This window comes from Schistocerca nitens, chromosome 2 (genome assembly GCF_023898315.1).
Source record: "Schistocerca nitens isolate TAMUIC-IGC-003100 chromosome 2, iqSchNite1.1, whole genome shotgun sequence".
Lineage (NCBI taxonomy): Eukaryota > Metazoa > Arthropoda > Insecta > Orthoptera > Acrididae > Schistocerca > Schistocerca nitens.
In genome coordinates this window covers 1,126,122,000-1,126,141,672 of record NC_064615.1, presented here as the reverse complement: position 1 = coordinate 1,126,141,672, position 19,673 = coordinate 1,126,122,000, and positions in this window count along the sequence as shown.

Genomic DNA, 19,673 nt, shown 5'->3' with positions numbered 1-19,673 from the left:
GAAACGTATCTTGATTTAGAAGGACAATGCAGGGAATCCAGAGTATTTCATATGGACGCAAATTGTGTGTTAATTCGTCAATGTGAGGGAGCGAGGGATGAGGTAAAGGATGAATAATGCATCGGAAAAGAGATACTCGACTCCCAAAAGAAAATCCTATCGTTTCCGTAGACACGTATCTCGATTTAGAAGGACAATGCAGGGAATCCCGAGTATTTCATATGGACGCAAATTGTGTGTTAATTCGTCAATGTGAGGGAGCGAGGGATGCAGTAAAGGAGGAATAATGCATCGGAAAAGAGATACTCGGAACCCCAAAGAAAATCCTATCGTTTCCGTAGAAACGAATCCCGATTTAGAAGGACAATGCAGGGAATCCAGAGTATTTCAGATGGACGCAAATTGTGTGTTAATTCGTCAATGTGAGGGAACGAGGGATGCAGTAAAGGAGGAATAATGCATCGGAAAAGATATACTCGGAACCCCAAAGAAAATCCTATCGTTTCCGTAGAAACGTATCTCGATTTAGAAGGACAATGCAGGGAATCAAGAGTAATTCATATGGACGCTAATTGTGTGTTAATTCGTCAATGTGAGTTAGCGAGGGATGCAGTATAGGAGGAATAATGCATCGGAAAAGAGATACTCGGAACCCCAAAGGAAACCCTGTCGTTTCCGTAGAAACGTATCTCGATTTAGAAGGACAATGCAGGGAATCCAGAGTATTTCATACGGACGCAAATTGTGTGTTAATTCGTCAATGTGAGGGAGCGAGGGATGCAGTAAAGGAGGAATAATGCATCGGAAAAGAGATACTCGGAACCCCAAAGAAAATCCTATCGTTTCCGTAGAAACGTATCTCGATTTAGAAGGACAATGCAGGGAATCCAGAGTATTTCATATGGACGCAAATTGTGTGTTAATTCGTCAATGTGAGGGAGCGAGGGATGCAGTAAAGGATGAATATTGCATCGGAAAAGAGATACTCGGAACCCCAAAGAAAATCCTATCGTTTCCTTAGAAACGTATATCGATATAGAAGGACAATGCAGGGAATCCGGAGTATATCATATGGACGCAAATTGTGTGTTAATTCGTCAATGTGAGGGAGCGAGGGATGCAGTAAAGGTGGAATAGATGCAGTAAAGGAGGAATAATGCATCGGAAAAGAGATACTCGACTCCCAAAAGAAAATTATATCGTTTCCGTAGAAACGTATCTCGTTTTAGAAAGATAATGCAGGGAACCCAGAGTATTTCATATGGACGCAAATTGTGTGTTAATTCGGCAATGTGAGGGAGCGAGGGACGCAGTAAAGGAGGAATAATGCATCGGAAAAGAGATACTCGGAACCCCAAAGAAAATCCTATAGTTTCCGTAGAAACGTATCTCGATTTAGAAGGACAATGCAGGGAATCCAGAGTATTTCATATGGACGCAAATTGTGTGTTAATTCATCAATGTGAGGGAGCGAGGGATGCAGTAAAGGAGGAATAATGCATCGGAAAAGAGATACGCGGAACCCCAAAGAAAATCCTATCGTTTCCGTAGAAACGTATCTCGATTTAGAAGGACAATGCAGGGAATTTAGAGTATTTCATATGGACGCAAATTGTGTGTTAATTCGTCAATGTGAGGGAGCGAGGGATGCAGTAAAGAGGAATAATGCATCGGAAAAGAGATACTCGGAACCCCAAAGAAAATCCTATCGTTTCCGTAGAAACTTGTCTTGTTTTAGAAGGACAATGCAGGAAATCCAGAGTATTTAATATGGACGCAAATTGTGTGTTAATTCGTCAATGTGAGGGAGCGAGGGATGCAGTAAAGGAGGAATAATGCATCGGAAAAGAGATACTCGGAACCCCAAAGAAAATCCTATCGTTTCCGTAGAAACGTATCTCGATTTACAAGGACAATGCAGGGAATCCAGAGTATTTCAAATGGACGCAAATTGTGTGTTAATTCGTCAATGTCAGGGAGCGAGGGATGCAGTAAAGGACGAATAATGCATCGGAAAAGAGATACTCGACTCCCAAAAGAAAATTCTATCGTTTCGGTAGAAACGTATCTCGTTTTAGAAAGATAATGCAGGGAACCCAGAGTATTTCATATGGACGCAAATTCTGTGTTAATTCGGCAATGTGAGGGAGCGAGGGATGCAGTAAAGGAGGATAATGCATCGGAAAAGAGATACTCGGAACCCCAAAGAAAATCCTATCGTTTCCGAAGAAACATATCTCGATTTAGAAGGACAATGCAAGGAATCCAGAGTATTTCATATGGACGCAAATTGTGTGTTAATTCGTCAATGTGAGGGAGCGAGGGATGCAGTAAAGGAGGAATAATGCATCGGAAAAGAGATACTCGGAACCCCAAAGAAAATCCTATCGTTTCCGTAGAAACGTATCTTGATTTAGAAGGACAATGCAGGGAATTCAGAGTATTTCATATGGACGCAAATTGTGCGTTAATTCGTCAATGTGTGGAGGCGAGGGATGCAGTAAAGGAGGAATAATGCATCGGAAAAGAGATACGCGGAACCCCAAAGAAAATCCTATCGTTTCCGTAGAAACGTATCTCGATTTAGAAAGACAATGCAGGGAATCAAGAGTAATTCATATGGACGCATATTGTGTGTTAATTCGTCAATGTGAGTTAGCGAGGGATGCAGTATAGGAGGAATAATGCATCGGAAAAGAGATACTCGGAACCCCAAAGGAAATCCTGTCGTTTCCGTAGAAACGTATCTCGATTTAGAAGGACAATGCAGGGAATCCAGAGTATTTCATATGGACGCAAATTGTGTGTTAATTCGTCAATGTGAGGGAGCGAGGGATGCAGTAAAGGAGGAATAATGCATCGGAAAAGGGATACTCGAAACCCCAAAGAAAATCCTATCGTTTCCGTAGAAACGTATCTCGATTTAGAAGGACAATGCAGGGAATCCAGAGTATTTCATATGGACGCAAATTGTGTGTTAATTCGTCAATGTGAGGGAGCGAGGGATGCAGTAAAGGAGGAATAATGCATCGGAAAAGAGATACTCGAAACCCCAGAGAAAATCCTATCGTTTCCGTAGAAACGTATCTCGATTTAGAAGGACAATGCAGGGAATCAAGAGTAATTCATATGGACGCTAATTGTGTGTTAATTCGTCAATGTGAGTTAGCGAGGGATGCAGTATAGGAGGAATAATGCATCGGAAAAGAGATACTCGGAACCCCAAAGGAAATCCTGTCGTTTCCGTAGAAACGTATCTCGATTTAGAAGGACAATGCAGGGAATCCAGAGTATTTCATATGGACGCAAATTGTGTGTTAATTCGTCAATGTGAGGGAGCGAGGGATGCAGTAAAGGAGGAATAATGCATCGGAAAAGAGATACTCGGAACCCCAAAGAAAATCCTATCGTTTCCGTAGAAACGTATCTCGATTTAGAAGGACAATGCAGGGAATCCAGAGTATTTCATATGGACGCAAATTGTGTGTTAATTCGTCAATGTGAGGGAGCGAGGGATGCAGTAAAGGATGAATATTGCATCGGAAAAGAGATACTCGGAACCCCAAAGAAAATCCTATCGTTTCCTTAGAAACGTATCTCGATATAGAAGGACAATGCAGGGAATCCGGAGTATATCATATGGACGCAAATTGTGTGTTAATTCGTCAATGTGAGGGAGCGAGGGATGCAGTAAAGGAGGAATAGATGCAGTAAAGGAGGAATAATGCATCGGAAAAGAGATACTCGACTCCCAAAAGAAAATTATATTGTTTCCGTAGAAACGTATCTCGTTTTAGAAAGATAATGCAGGGAACCCAGAGTATTTCATATGGACGCAAATTGTGTGTTAATTCGGCAATGTGAGGGAGCGAGGGATGCAGTAAAGGACGAATAATGCATCGGAAAAGAGATACTCGGAACCACATAGAAAATCCTATCGTTTCCGAAGAAACATATCTCGATTTAGAAGGACAATGCAAGGAATCCAGAGTATTTCATATGGACGCAAATTGTGTGTTAATTCGTCAATGTGAGGGAGCGAGGGATGCAGTAAAGGAGGAATAATGCATCGGAAAAGAGATACTCGGAACCCCAAAGAAAATCCTATCGTTTCCGTAGAAACGTATCTTGATTTAGAAGGGCAATGCAGGGAATCCAGAGTATTTCATATGGACGCAAATTGTGCGTTAATTCGTCATTGTGTGGAGGCGAGGGATGCAGTAAAGGAGGAATAAGGCATCGGAAAAGAGATACGCGGAACCCCAAAGAAAATCCTATCGTTTCCGTAGAAACGTATCTCGATTTAGAAGGACAATGCAGGGAATGAAGAGTAATTCATATGGACGCATATTGTGTGTTAATTCGTCAATGTGAGTTAGCGAGGGATGCAGTATAGGAGGAATAATGCATCGGAAAAGAGATACTCGGAACCCCAAAGGAATTCCTGTCGTTTCCGTAGAAACGTATCTCGATTTAGAAGGACAATGCAGGGAATCCAGAGTATTTCATATGGACGCAAATTGTGTGTTAATTCGTCAATGTGAGGGAGCGAGGGATGCAGTAAAGGAGGAATAATGCATCGGAAAAGAGATACTCGAAACCCCAAAGAAAATCCTATCGTTTCCGTAGAAACGTATCTCGATTTAGAAGGACAATGCAGGGAATCCAGAGTATTTCATATGGACGCAAATTGTGTGTTAATTCGTCAATGTGAGGGAGCGAGGGATGCAGTAAAGGAGGAATAATGCATCGGAAAAGAGATACTCGAAACCCCAAAGAAAATCCTATCGTTTCCGTAGAAACGTATCTCGATTTAGAAGGACAATGCAGGGAATCAAGAGTAATTCATATGGACGCTAATTGTGTGTTAATTCGTCAATGTGAGTTAGCGAGGGATGCAGTATAGGAGGAATAATGCATAGGAAATGAGATACTCGGAACCCCAAAGGAAATCCTGTCGTTTCCGTAGAAACGTATCTCGATTTAGAAGGACAATGCAGGGAATCCAGAGTATTTCATATGGACGCAAATTGTGTGTTAATTCGTCAATGTGAGGGAGCGAGGGATGCAGTAATGGAGGAATAATGCATCGGAAAAGAGATACTCGGAACCCCAAAGAAAATCCTATCGTTTCCGTAGAAACGTATCTCGATTTAGAAGGACAATGCAGGGAATCCAGAGTATTTCATATGGACGCAAATTGTGTGTTAATTCGTCAATGTGAGGGAGCGAGGGATGCAGTAAAGGATGAATATTGCATCGGAAAAGAGATACTCGGAACCCCAAAGAAAATCCTGTCGTTTCCTTAGAAACGTATCTCGATATAGAAGGACAATGCAGGGAATCCGGAGTATATCATATGGACGCAAATTGTGTGTTAATTCGTCAATGTGAGGGAGCGAGGGATGCAGTAAAGGAGGAATAGATGCAGTAAAGGAGGAATAATGCATCGGAAAAGAGATACTCGACTCCCAAAAGAAAATTATATCGTTTCCGTAGAAACGTATCTCGTTTTAGAAAGATAATGCAGGGAACCCAGAGTATTTCATATGGACGCAAATTGTGTTTTAATTCGGCAATGTGAGGGAGCGAGGGACGCAGTAAAGGAGGAATAAAGCATCGGAAAAGAGATACTCGGAACCCCAAAGAAAATCCTATAGTTTCCGTAGAAACGTATCTCGATTTAGAAGGACAATGCAGGGAATCCAGAGTATTTCATATGGACGCAAATTGTGTGTTAATTCATCAATGTGAGGGAGCGAGGGATGCAGTAAAGGAGGAATAATGCATCGGAAAAGAGATACGCGGAACCCCAAAGAAAATCCTATCGTTTCCGTAGAAACGTATCTCGATTTAGAAGGACAATGCAGGGAATTTAGAGTATTTCATATGGACGCAAATTGTGTGTTAATTCGTCAATGTGAGGGAGCGAGGGATGCAGTAAAGAGGAATAATGCATCGGAAAAGAGATACTCGGAACCCCAAAGAAAATCCTATCGTTTCCGTAGAAACGTGTCTTGTTTTAGAAGGACAATGCAGGAAATCCAGAGTATTTAATATGGACGCAAATTGTGTGTTAATTCGTCAATGTGATGGAGCGAGGGATGCAGTAAAGGAGGAATAATGCATCGGAAAAGAGATACTCGGAACCCCAAAGAAAATCCTATCGTTTCCGTAGAAACGTATCTCGATTTACTAGGACAATGCAGGGAATCCAGAGTATTTCAAATGGACGCAAATTGTGTGTTAATTCGTCAATGTCAGGGAGCGAGGGATGCAGTAAAGGAGGAATAATGCATCGGAAAAGAGATACTCGACTCCCAAAAGAAAGTTCTATCGTTTCGGTAGAAACGTATCTCGTTTTAGAAAGATAATGCAGGGAACCCAGAGTATTTCATATGGACGCAAATTGTGTGTTAATTCGGCAATGTGAGGGAGCGAGGGATGCAGTAAAGGAGGAATAATGCATCGGAAAAGAGATACTCGGAACCCCAAAGAAAATCCTATCGTTTCCGAAGAAACGTATCTCGATTTAGAAGGACAATGCAAGGAATCCAGAGTATTTCATATGTACGCAAATTGTGTGTTAATTCGTCAATGTGAGGGAGCGAGGGATGCAGTAAAGGAGGAATAATGCATCGGAAAAGAGATACTCGGAACCCCAAAGAAAATCCTATCGTTTCCGTAGAAACGTATCTTGATTTAGAAGGACAATGCAGGGAATCCAGAGTATTTCATATGGACGCAAATTGTGCGTTAATTCGTCAATGTGAGGAGGCGAGGGATGCAGTAAAGGAGGAATAATGCATCGGAAAAGCGATACGCGGAACCCCAAAGAAAATCCTATCGTTTCCGTAGAAACGTATCTCGATTTAGAAGGACAATGCAGGGAATCAAGAGTAATTCATATGGACGCAAATTGTGTGTTAATTCGTCAATGTGAGTTAGCGAGTGATGCAGTATAGGAGGAATAATGCATCGGAAAAGAGATACTCGGAACCCCAAAGGAAATCCTGTCGTTTCCGTAGAAACGTATCTCGATTTAGAAGGACAATGCAGGGAATCCAGAGTATTTCATATGGACGCAAATTGTGTGTTAATTCGTCAATGTGAGGGAGCGAGGGATGCAGTAAAGGAGGAATAATGCATCGGAAAAGAGATACTCAAAACCCCAAAGAAAATCCTATCGTTTCCGTAGAAACGTATCTCGATTTAGAAGGACAATGCAGGGAATCCAGAGTTTTCATATGGACGCAAATTGTGTGTTAATTCGTCAATGTGAGGGAGCGAGGGATGCAGTAAAGGATGAATATTGCATCGGAAAAGAGATACTCGGAACCCCAAAGAAAATCCTATCGTTTCCTTAGAAACGTATCTCGATATAGAAGGACAATGCAGGGAATCCGTAGTATATCATATGGACGCAAATTGTGTGTTAATTCGTCAATGTGAGGGAGCGAGGGATGCGGTAAAGGAGGAATAGATGCAGTAAAGGAGGAATAATGCATCGGAAAAGACATACTCGACTCCCAAAAGAAAATCCTATCGTTTCCGTAGAAACGTATCTCGTTTTAGAAAGATAATGCAGGGAACCCAGAGTATTTCATATGGACGCAAATTGTGTGTTAATTCGTCAATGTGAGGGAGCGAGGGATGCAGTAAAGAGGAATAATGCATCGGAAAAGAGATACTCGGAACCCCAAAGAAAATCCTATCGTTTCCGTAGAAACGTGTCTTGATTTAGAAGGACAATGCAGGGAATCCAGAGTATTTAATATGGACGCAAATTGTGTGTTAATTCGTCAATGTGAGGGAGCGAGGGATGCAGTAAAGGAGGAATAATGCATCGGAAAAGGGATACTCGGAACCCCAAAGAAAATCCTATCGTTTCCGTAGAAACGTATCTCGATTTACAAGGACAATGCAGGGAATCCAGAGTATTTCAAATGGACGCAAATTGTGTGTTAATTCGTCAATGTCAGGGAGCGAGGGATGCAGTAAAGGAGGAATAATGCATCGGAAAAGAGATACTCGACTCCAAAAGAAAATCCTATCGTTTCCGTAGAAACGTATGTCGTTTTAGAAAGATAATGCAGGGAACCCAGAGTATTTCATATGGACGCAAATTGTGTGTTAATTCGGCAATGTGAGGGAGCGACGGATGCAGTAAAGGAGGAATAATGCATCGGAAAAGAGATACTCGGAACCCCAAAGAAAATCCTATCGTTTCCGATGAAACGTATCTCTATTTACAAGGACAATGCAAGGAATCCAGAGTATTTCATATGGACGCAAATTGTGTGTTAATTCGTCAATGTGAGGGAGCGAGGGATGCAGTAAAGGAGGAATAATGCATCGGAAAAGAGTTACTCGGAACCCCAAAGAAAATCCTATCGTTTCCGTAGATACGTATCTTAATTTAGAAGGACAATGCAGGGAATCCAGAGTATTTCATATGGACGCAAATTGTGCGTTAATTCGTCAATGTGAGGAGGCGAGGGATGCAGTAAAGGAGGAATAATGCATCGGAAAAGAGATACTCGGAACCCCAAAGAAAATCCTGTCGTTTCCGTAGAAACGTATCTCGATTTAGAAGGACAATGCAGGGAATTCAGAGTATTTCATATGGACGCAAATTGTGTGTTAATTCATCAATGTGAGGGAGCAAGGGATGCAGTAAAGGAGGAATAATGCATCGGAAAAGAGATACGCTGAACCCCAAAGAAAATCCCATCGTTTCCGTAGAAACGTATCTCGATTTAGATGGACAATGCAGGGAATTTAGAGTATTTCATATGGACGCAAATTGTGTGTTAATTCGTCAGTGTGAGGGAGCGAGGGATGCAGTAAAGGAGGAATAATGCATCGGAAAAGAGATACTCGGAACCCCAAAGAAAATCCTATCGTTTCCGTAGTAACGTATCTTGATTTAGAAGGGCAATGCAGATAATCCAGAGTATTTCATATGGACGCAAATTGTGTGTTAATTCGTCAATGTGAGGGAGCGAGGGATGCAGTAAAGGAGGAATAATGCAACGGAAAAGAGATACTCGGAACCCCAAAGAAAATCCTATCGTTTCCGTAGAAACGTATCTCGATTTACAAGGACAATGCAGGGAATCCAGAGTATTTCATATGGACGCAATTTGTGTGTTAATTCGTCAATGTGAGGGAGCGAGGGATGCAGTAAAGGAGGAATAATGCATCAGAAAAGAGATACTCGACTCCCAAAAGAAAATCCTATCGTTTCCGTAGAAACGCATCTCGTTTTAGAAAGATAATGCAGGGAACCCAGAGTATTTCATATGGACGCAAATTGTGTGTTAATTCGGCAATGTGGGGGAGCGAGGGATGCAGTAAAGGAGGAATAATGCATCGGAAAAGAGATACTCGGAACCCCAAAGAAAATCCTATCATTTCCGAAGAAACGTATCTCGATTTAGAAGGACAATGCAAGGAATCCAGAGTATTTCATATGGACGCAAATTGTGTGTTAATTCGTCAATGTGAGGGAGCGAGGGATGCAGTAAAGGAGGAATAATGCATCGGAAAAGAGATACTCGGAACCCCAAAGAAAATCCTATCGATTCCGTAGAAACGTATCTCGATTTAGAAGGACAATGCAGGGAATCCAGAGTATTTCATATGGACGCAAATTGTGTGTTAATTCGTCAATGTGAGGGAGCGAGGGATGCAGTAAAGGAGGAATAATGCATCGGAAAAGAGGTACTCGGAACCCCAAAGAAAATCCTATAGTTTCCGTAGAAACGTATCTCGATATAGAAGGACAATGCAGGGAATCCAGAGTATTTCATATGGACGCAAATTGCGTGTTAATTCATCAATGTGAGGGAGCGAGGGATGCAGTAAAGGAGGAATAATGCATCGGAAAAGAGATACGCGGAACCCCAAAGGAAATGCTATCGTTTCCGTAGAAACGTATCTCGATTTAGAAGGACAATGCAGGGAATTTAGAGTATTTCATATGGACGCAAATTGTGTGTTAATTCGTCAATGTGAGGGAGCGAGGGATGCAGTAAAGGAGGAATAATGCATCGGAAAAGAGATACTTGGAACCCCAAAGAAAATCCTATCGTTTCCGTAGAAACGTGTCTTGATTTAGAAGGACAATGCAGGGAATCCAGAGTATTTCATATGGACGCAAATTGTGTGTTAATTCGTCAATGTGAGGGAGCGAGGGATGCAGTAAAGGAGGAATAATGCATCGGAAAAGAGATACTCGGAACCCCAAAGAAAATCCTATCGTTTCCGTAGAAACGTATCTCGATTTACAAGGACAATGCAGGGAATCCAGAGTATTTCATATGGACGCAAATTGTGTGTTAATTCGTCAATGTCAGGGAGCGAGGGATGCAGTAATGGAGGAATAATGCATCGGAAAAGAGATACTCGACTCCCAAAAGAAAATCCTATCGTTTCCATAGAAACGTATCTTGTTTTAGAAAGATAATGCAGTGAACCTAGAGTATTTCATATGGACGCAATTTGTGTGTTAATTCGGCAATGTGAGGGAGCGAGGGATGCAGTAAAGGAGGAATAATGCATCGGAAAAGAGATACTCGGAACCCCAAAGAAAATCCTATCGTTTCCGTAGAAACGTATCTTGATTTAGAAGGACAATGCAGGGAATCCAGAGTATTTCATATGGACGCAAATTGTGTGTTAATTCGTCAATGTGAGGGAGCGAGGGATGCAGTAAAGGAGGAATAATGCATCGGAAAAGAGATACTCGGATCCCCAAAGAAAATCCTATCGTTTCCGTAGAAACGTATCTCGATTTACAAGGACAATGCAGGGAATCCAGAGTATTTCAAATGGATGCAAATTGTGTGTTAATTCGTCAATGTCAGGGAGCGAGGGATGCAGTAAAGGAGGAATAATGCATCGGAAAAGAGATACTCCACTCCCAAAAGAAAATCCTTTCGTTTCCGTAGAAACGTATCTCGTTTTAGAAAGATAATGCAGGGAACCCAGAGTATTTCATATGGACGCAAATTGTGTGTTAATTCGGCAATGTGAGGGAGCGAGGGATGCAGTAAAGGAGGAATAATGCATCGGAAAAGAGATACTCGGAACCCCAAAGAAAATCCTATCGTTTCCGAAGAATCGTATCTCGATTTAGAAGGACAATGCAGGGAATCCAGAGTATTTCATATGGACGCAAATTGTGTGTTAATTCGTCAATGTGAGGGAGCGAGGGATGCAGTAAAGGAGGAATAATGCATCGGAAAAGAGGTACTCGGAACCCCAAAGAAAATCCTATAGTTTCCGTAGAAACGTATCTCGATATAGAAGGACATGCAGGGAATCCAGAGTATTTCATATGGACGCAAATTGTGTGTTAATTCATCAATGTGAGGGAGCGAGGGATGCAGTAAAGGAGGAATAATGCATCGGAAAAGAGATACGCGGAACCCCAAAGGAAATCCTATCATTTCCGTAGAAACGTATCTCGATTTAGAAGGACAATGCAGGGAATTTAGAGTATTTCATATGGACGCAAATTGTGTGTTAATTCGTCAATGTGAGGGAGCGAGGGATGCAGTAAAGGAGGAATAATGCATCGGAAAAGAGATACTCGGAACCCCAAAGAAAATCCTATCGTTTCCGTAGAAACGTGTCTTGATTTAGAAGGACAATGCAGGGAATCCAGAGTATTTCATATGGACGCAAATTGTGTGTTAATTCGTCAATGTGAGGGAGCGAGGGATGCAGTAAAGGAGGAATAATGCATCGGAAAAGAGATACTCGGAACCCCAAAGAAAATCCTATCGTTTCCCCAGAAACGTATCTCGATTTACAAGGACAATGCAGGGAATCCAGAGTATTTCATATGGACGCAAATTGTGAGTTAATTCGTCAATGTCAGGGAGCGAGGGATGCAGTAATGGAGGAATAATGCATCGGAAAAGAGATACTCGACTCCCAAAAGAAAATCCTATCGTTTCCATAGAAACGTATCTCGTTTTAGAAAGATAATGCAGGGAACCCAGAATATTTCATATGGACGCAATTTGTGTGTTAATTCGGCAATGTGAGGGAGCGAGGGATGCAGTAAAGGAGGAATAATGCATCGGAAAAGAGATACTCAGAACCCCAAAGAAAATCCTATCGTTTCCGTAGAAACGTATCTTGATTTAGAAGGACAATGCAATCGGAAAAGAGATACTCGGAACCCCAAAGAAAATCCTATCGTTTCCGTAGAAACGTATCTTGATTTAGAAGGACAATGCAGGGAATCCAGAGTATTTAATATGGACGCAAATACTGTGTTAATTCGTCAATGTGAGGGAGCGAGGGATGCAGTAAAGGAGGAATAATGCATCGGAAAAGAGATACTCGGAACCCCAAAGAAAATCCTATCGTTTCCGTAGAAACGTATCTCGATTTACAAGGACAATGCAGGGAATCCAGAGTATTTCAAATGGATGCAAATTGTGTGTTAATTCGTCAATGTCAGGGAGCGAGGGATGCAGTAAAGGAGGAATAATGCATCGGAAAAGAGATACTCCACTCCCAAAAGAAAATCCTTTCGTTTCCGTAGAAACGTATCTCGTTTTAGAAAGATAATGCAGGGAATCCAGAGTATTTCATATGGACGCAAATTGTGTGTTAATTTGGCAATGTGAGGGAGCGAGGAATGCAGTAAAGGGGGAATAATGCATCGGAAAAGAGATACTCGGAACCCCAAAGAAAATCCTATCGTTTCCGTAGAAACGTATCTCGATTTAGAAGGACAATGCAGGGAATCCAGAGTATTTCATATGGACGCCAATTGTGCGTTAATTCGTCAATGTGAGGAGGCGAGGGATGCAGTAAAGGAGGAATAATGCATCGGAAAAGAGATACACGGAACCCCAAAGAAAATCCTATCGTTTCCGTAGAAACGTATCTCGATTTAGAAGGACAATGCAGGGAATCTAGAGTATTTCATATGGACGCAAATTGTGTGTTAATTCGTCAATGTGAGGGAGCGAGGGATGCAGTAAAGGAGGAATAATGCTTCGGAAAAGAGATACTGGGAACCCCAAAGAAAATCCTATAGTTTCCGTAGAAACGTATCTCGATTTAGAAGGACAATGCAGGGAATCCAGAGTATTTCATATGGACGCAAATTGTGTGTTAATTCATCAATGTGAGGGAGCGAGTGATGCAGTAAAGGAGGAATAATGCATCGGAAAAGAGATACGCGGAACCCCAAAGGAAATCCTATCATTTCCGTAGAAACGTATCTCGATTTAGAAGGACAATGCAGGGAATTTAGAGTATTTCATATGGACGCAAATTGTGTGTTAATTCGTCAATGTGAGGGAGCGAGGGATGCAGTAAAGGAGGAATAATGCATCGGAAAAGAGATACTCGGAACCCCAAAGAAAATCCTATCGTTTCCGTAGAAACGTGTCTTGATTTAGAAGGACAATGCAGGGAATCCAGAGTATTTCATATGGACGCAAATTGTGTGTTAATTCGTCAATGTGAGGGAGCGAGGGATGCAGTAAAGGAGGAATAATGCATCGGAAAAGAGATACTCGGAATCCCAAAGAAAATCCTATCGTTTCCGTAGAAACGTATCTCGATTTACAAGGACAATGCAGGGAATCCAGAGTATTTCATATGGACGCAAATTGTGTGTTAATTCGTCAATGTCAGGGAGCGAGGGATGCAGTAATGGAGGAATAATGCATCGGAAAAGAGATACTCGACTCCCAAAAGAAAATCCTATCGTTTCCATAGAAACGTATCTTGTTTTAGAAAGATAATGCAGGGAACCTAGAGTATTTCATATGGACGCAATTTGTGTGTTAATTCGGCAATGTGAGGGAGCGAGGGATGCAGTAAAGGAGGAATAATGCATCGGAAAAGAGATACTCGGAACCCCAAAGAAAATCCTATCGTTTCCGTAGAAACGTATCTTGATTTAGAAGGACAATGCAGGGAATCCAGAGTATTTAATATGGACGCAACTTGTGTGTTAATTCGTCAATGTGAGGGAGCGAGGGATGCAGTAAAGGAGGAATAATGCATCGGAAAAGAGATACTCGGATCCCCAAAGAAAATCCTATCGTTTCCGTAGAAACGTATCTCGATTTACAAGGACAATGCAGGGAATCCAGAGTATTTCAAATGGATGCAAATTGTGTGTTAATTCGTCAATGTCAGGGAGCGAGGGATGCAGTAAAGGAGGAATAATGCATCGGAAAAGAGATACTCCACTCCCAAAAGAAAATCCTTTCGTTTCCGTAGAAACGTATCTCGTTTTAGAAAGATAATGCAGGGAACCCAGAGTATTTCATATGGACGCAAATTGTGTGTTAATTCGGCAATGTGAGGGAGCGAGGGATGCAGTAAAGGAGGAATAATGCATCGGAAAAGAGATACTCGGAACCCCAAAGAAAATCCTATCGTTTCCGAAGAAACGTATCTCGATTTAGAAGGACAATGCAGGGAATCCAGAGTATTTCATATGGACGCAAATTGTGTGTTAATTCGTCAATGTGAGGGAGCGAGGGATGCAGTAAAGGAGGAATAATGCATCGGAAAAGAGGTACTCGGAACCCCAAAGAAAATCCTATAGTTTCCGTAGAAACGTATCTCGATATAGAAGGACATGCAGGGAATCCAGAGTATTTCATATGGACGCAAATTGTGTGTTAATTCATCAATGTGAGGGAGCGAGGGATGCAGTAAAGGAGGAATAATGCATCGGAAAAGAGATACGCGGAACCCCAAAGGAAATCCTATCATTTCCGTAGAAACGTATCTCGATTTAGAAGGACAATGCAGGGAATTTAGAGTATTTCATATGGACGCAAATTGTGTGTTAATTCGTCAATGTAAGGGAGCGAGGGATGCAGTAAAGGAGGAATAATGCATCGGAAAAGAGATACTCGGAACCCCAAAGAAAATCCTATCGTTTCCGTAGAAACGTGTCTTGATTTAGAAGGACAATGCAGGGAATCCAGAGTATTTCATATGGACGCAAATTGTGTGTTAATTCGTCAATGTGAGGGAGCGAGGGATGCAGTAAAGGAGGAATATTGCATCGGAAAAGAGATACTCGGAACCCCAAAGAAAATCCTATCGTTTCCGTAGAAACGTATCTCGATTTACAAGGACAATGCAGGGAATCCAGAGTATTTCATATGGACGCAAATTGTGAGTTAATTCGTCAATGTCAGGGAGCGAGGGATGCAGTAATGGAGGAATAATGCATCGGAAAAGAGATACTCGACTCCCAAAAGAAAATCCTATCGTTTCCATAGAAACGTATCTCGTTTTAGAAAGATAATGCAGGGAACCCAGAGTATTTCATATGGACGCAATTTGTGTGTTAATTCGGCAATGTGAGGGAGCGAGGGATGCAGTAAAGGAGGAATAATGCATCGGAAAAGAGATACTCAGAACCCCAAAGAAAATCCTATCGTTTCCGTAGAAACGTATCTTGATTTAGAAGGACAATGCAATCGGAAAAGAGATACTCGGAACCCCAAAGAAAATCCTATCGTTTCCGTAGAAACGTATCTTGATTTAGAAGGACAATGCAGGGAATCCAGAGTATTTAATATGGACGCAAATACTGTGTTAATTCGTCAATGTGAGGGAGCGAGGGATGCAGTAAAGGAGGAATAATGCATCGGAAAAGAGATACTCGGAACCCCAAAGAAAATCCTATCGTTTCCGTAGAAACGTATCTCGATTTACAAGGACAATGCAGGGAATCCAGAGTATTTCAAATGGATGCAAATTGTGTGTTAATTCGTCAATGTCAGGGAGCGAGGGATGCAGTAAAGGAGGAATAATGCATCGGAAAAGAGATACTCCACTCCCAAAAGAAAATCCTTTCGTTTCCGTAGAAACGTATCTCGTTTTAGAAAGATAATGCAGGGAACCCAGAGTATTTCATATGGACGCAAATTGTGTGTTAATTTGGCAATGTGAGGGAGCGAGGGATGCAGTAAAGGGGGAATAATGCATCGGAAAAGAGATACTCGGAACCCCAAAGAAAATCCTATCGTTTCCGTAGAAACGTATCTCGATTTAGAAGGACAATGCAGGGAATCCAGAGTATTTCATATGGACGCAAATTGTGTGTTAATTCGTCAATGTGAGGGAGCGAGGGATGCAGTAAAGGAGGAATAATGCTTCGGAAAAGAGATACTGGGAACCCCAAAGAAAATCCTATAGTTTCCGTAGAAACGTATCTCGATTTAGAAGGACAATGCAGGGAATCCAGAGTATTTCATATGGACGCAAATTGTGTGTTAATTCATCAATGTGAGGGAGCGAGGGATGCAGTAAAGGAGGAATAATGCATCGGAAAAGAGATACGCGGAACCCCAAAGGAAATCCTATCATTTCCGTAGAAACGTATCTCGATTTAGAAGGACAATGCAGGGAATTTAGAGTATTTCATATGGACGCAAATTGTGTGTTAATTCGTCAATGTGAGGGAGCGAGGGATGCAGTAAAGGAGGAATAATGCATCGGAAAAGACATACTCGGAACCCCAAAGAAAATCCTATCGTTTCCGTAGAAACGTGTCTTGATTTAGAAGGACAATGCAGGGAATCCAGAGTATTTCATATGGACGCAAATTGTGTGTTAATTCGTCAATGTGAGGGAGCGAGGGATGCAGTAAAGGAGGAATAATGCATCGGAAAAGAGATACTCGGAACCCCAAAGAAAATCCTATCGTTTCCGTAGAAACGTATCTCGATTTACAAGGACAATGCAGGGAATCCAGAGTATTTCATATGGACGCAAATTGTGTGTTAATTCGTCAATGTCAGGGAGCGAGGGATGCAGTAATGGAGGAATAATGCATCGGAAAAGAGATACTCGACTCCCAAAAGAAAATCCTATCGTTTCCATAGAAACGTATCTTGTTTTAGAAAGATAATGCAGGGAACCTAGAGTATTTCATATGGACGCAATTTGTGTGTTAATTCGGCAATGTGAGGGAGCGAGGGATGCAGTAAAGGAGGAATAATGCATCGGAAAAGAGATACTCGGAACCCCAAAGAAAATCCTATCGTTTCCGTAGAAACGTATCTTGATTTAGAAGGACAATGCAGGGAATCCAGAGTATTTAATATGGACGCAACTTGTGTGTTAATTCGTCAATGTGAGGGAGCGAGGGATGCAGTAAAGGAGGAATAATGCATCGGAAAAGAGATACTCGGATCCCCAAAGAAAATCCTATCGTTTCCGTAGAAACGTATCTCGATTTACAAGGACAATGCAGGGAATCCAGAGTATTTCAAATGGATGCAAATTGTGTGTTAATTCGTCAATGTCAGGGAGCGAGGGATGCAGTAAAGGAGGAATAATGCATCGGAAAAGAGATACTCCACTCCCAAAAGAAAATCCTTTCGTTTCCGTAGAAACGTATCTCGTTTTAGAAAGATAATGCAGGGAACCCAGAGTATTTCATATGGACGCAAATTGTGTGTTAATTCGGCAATGTGAGGGAGCGAGGGATGCAGTAAAGGAGGAATAATGCATCGGAAAAGAGATACTCGGAACCCCAAAGAAAATCCTATCGTTTCCGAAGAAACGTATCTCGATTTAGAAGGACAATGCAGGGAATCCAGAGTATTTCATATGGACGCAAATTGTGTGTTAATTCGTCAATGTGAGGGAGCGAGGGATGCAGTAAAGGAGGAATAATGCATCGGAAAAGAGGTACTCGGAACCCCAAAGAAAATCCTATAGTTTCCGTAGAAACGTATCTCGATATAGAAGGACATGCAGGGAATCCAGAGTATTTCATATGGACGCAAATTGTGTGTTAATTCATCAATGTGAGGGAGCGAGGGATGCAGTAAAGGAGGAATAATGCATCGGAAAAGAGATACGCGGAACCCCAAAGGAAATCCTATCATTTCCGTAGAAACGTATCTCGATTTAGAAGGACAATGCAGGGAATTTAGAGTATTTCATATGGACGCAAATTGTGTGTTAATTCGTCAATGTGAGGGAGCGAGGGATGCAGTAAAGGAGGAATAATGCATCGGAAAAGAGATACTCGGAACCCCAAAGAAAATCCTATCGTTTCCGTAGAAACGTGTCTTGATTTAGAAGGACAATGCAGGGAATCCAGAGTATTTCATATGGACGCAAATTGTGTGTTAATTCGTCAATGTGAGGGAGCGAGGGATGCAGTAAAGGAGGAATATTGCATCGGAAAAGAGATACTCGGAACCCCAAAGAAAATCCTATCGTTTCCGTAGAAACGTATCTCGATTTACAAGGACAATGCAGGGAATCCAGAGTATTTCATATGGACGCAAATTGTGAGTTAATTCGTCAATGTCAGGGAGCGAGGGATGCAGTAATGGAGGAATAATGCATCGGAAAAGAGATACTCGACTCCCAAAAGAAAATCCTATCGTTTCCATAGAAACGTATCTCGTTTTAGAAAGATAATGCAGGGAACCCAGAGTATTTCATATGGACGCAATTTGTGTGTTAATTCGGCAATGTGAGGGAGCGAGGGATGCAGTAAAGGAGGAATAATGCATCGGAAAAGAGATACTCAGAACCCCAAAGAAAATCCTATCGTTTCCGTAGAAACGTATCTTGATTTAGAAGGACAATGCAATCGGAAAAGAGATACTCGGAACCCCAAAGAAAATCCTATCGTTTCCGTAGAAACGTATCTTGATTTAGAAGGACAATGCAGGGAATCCAGAGTATTTAATATGGACGCAAATACTGTGTTAATTCGTCAATGTGAGGGAGCGAGGGATGCAGTAAAGGAGGAATAATGCATCGGAAAAGAGATACTCGGAACCCCAAAGAAAATCCTATCGTTTCCGTAGAAACGTATCTCGATTTACAAGGACAATGCAGGGAATCCAGAGTATTTCAAATGGATGCAAATTGTGTGTTAATTCGTCAATGTCAGGGAGCGAGGGATGCAGTAAAGGAGGAATAATGCATCGGAAAAGAGATACTCCACTCCCAAAAGAAAATCCTTTCGTTTCCGTAGAAACGTATCTCGTTTTAGAAAGATAATGCAGGGAACCCAGAGTATTTCATATGGACGCAAATTGTGTGTTAATTTGGCAATGTGAGGGAGCGAGGGATGCAGTAAAGGGGGAATAATGCATCGGAAAAGAGATACTCGGAACCCCAAAGAAAATCCTATCGTTTCCGTAGAAACGTATCTCGATTTAGAAGGACAATGCAGGGAATCCAGAGTATTTCATATGGACGCAAATTGTGTGTTAATTCGTCAATGTGAGGGAGCGAGGGATGCAGTAAAGGAGGAATAATGCTTCGGAAAAGAGATACTGGGAACCCCAAAGAAAATCCTATAGTTTCCGTAGAAACGTATCTCGATTTAGAAGGACAATGCAGGGAATCCAGAGTATTTCATATGGACGCAAATTGTGTGTTAATTCATCAATGTGAGGGAGCGAGGGATGCAGTAAAGGAGGAATAATGCATCGGAAAAGAGATACGCGGAACCCCAAAGGAAATCCTATCATTTCCGTAGAAACGTATCTCGATTTAGAAGGACAATGCAGGGAATTTAGAGTATTTCATATGGACGCAAATTGTGTGTTAATTCGTCAATGTGAGGGAGCGAGGGATGCAGTAAAGGAGGAATAATGCATCGGAAAAGACATACTCGGAACCCCAAA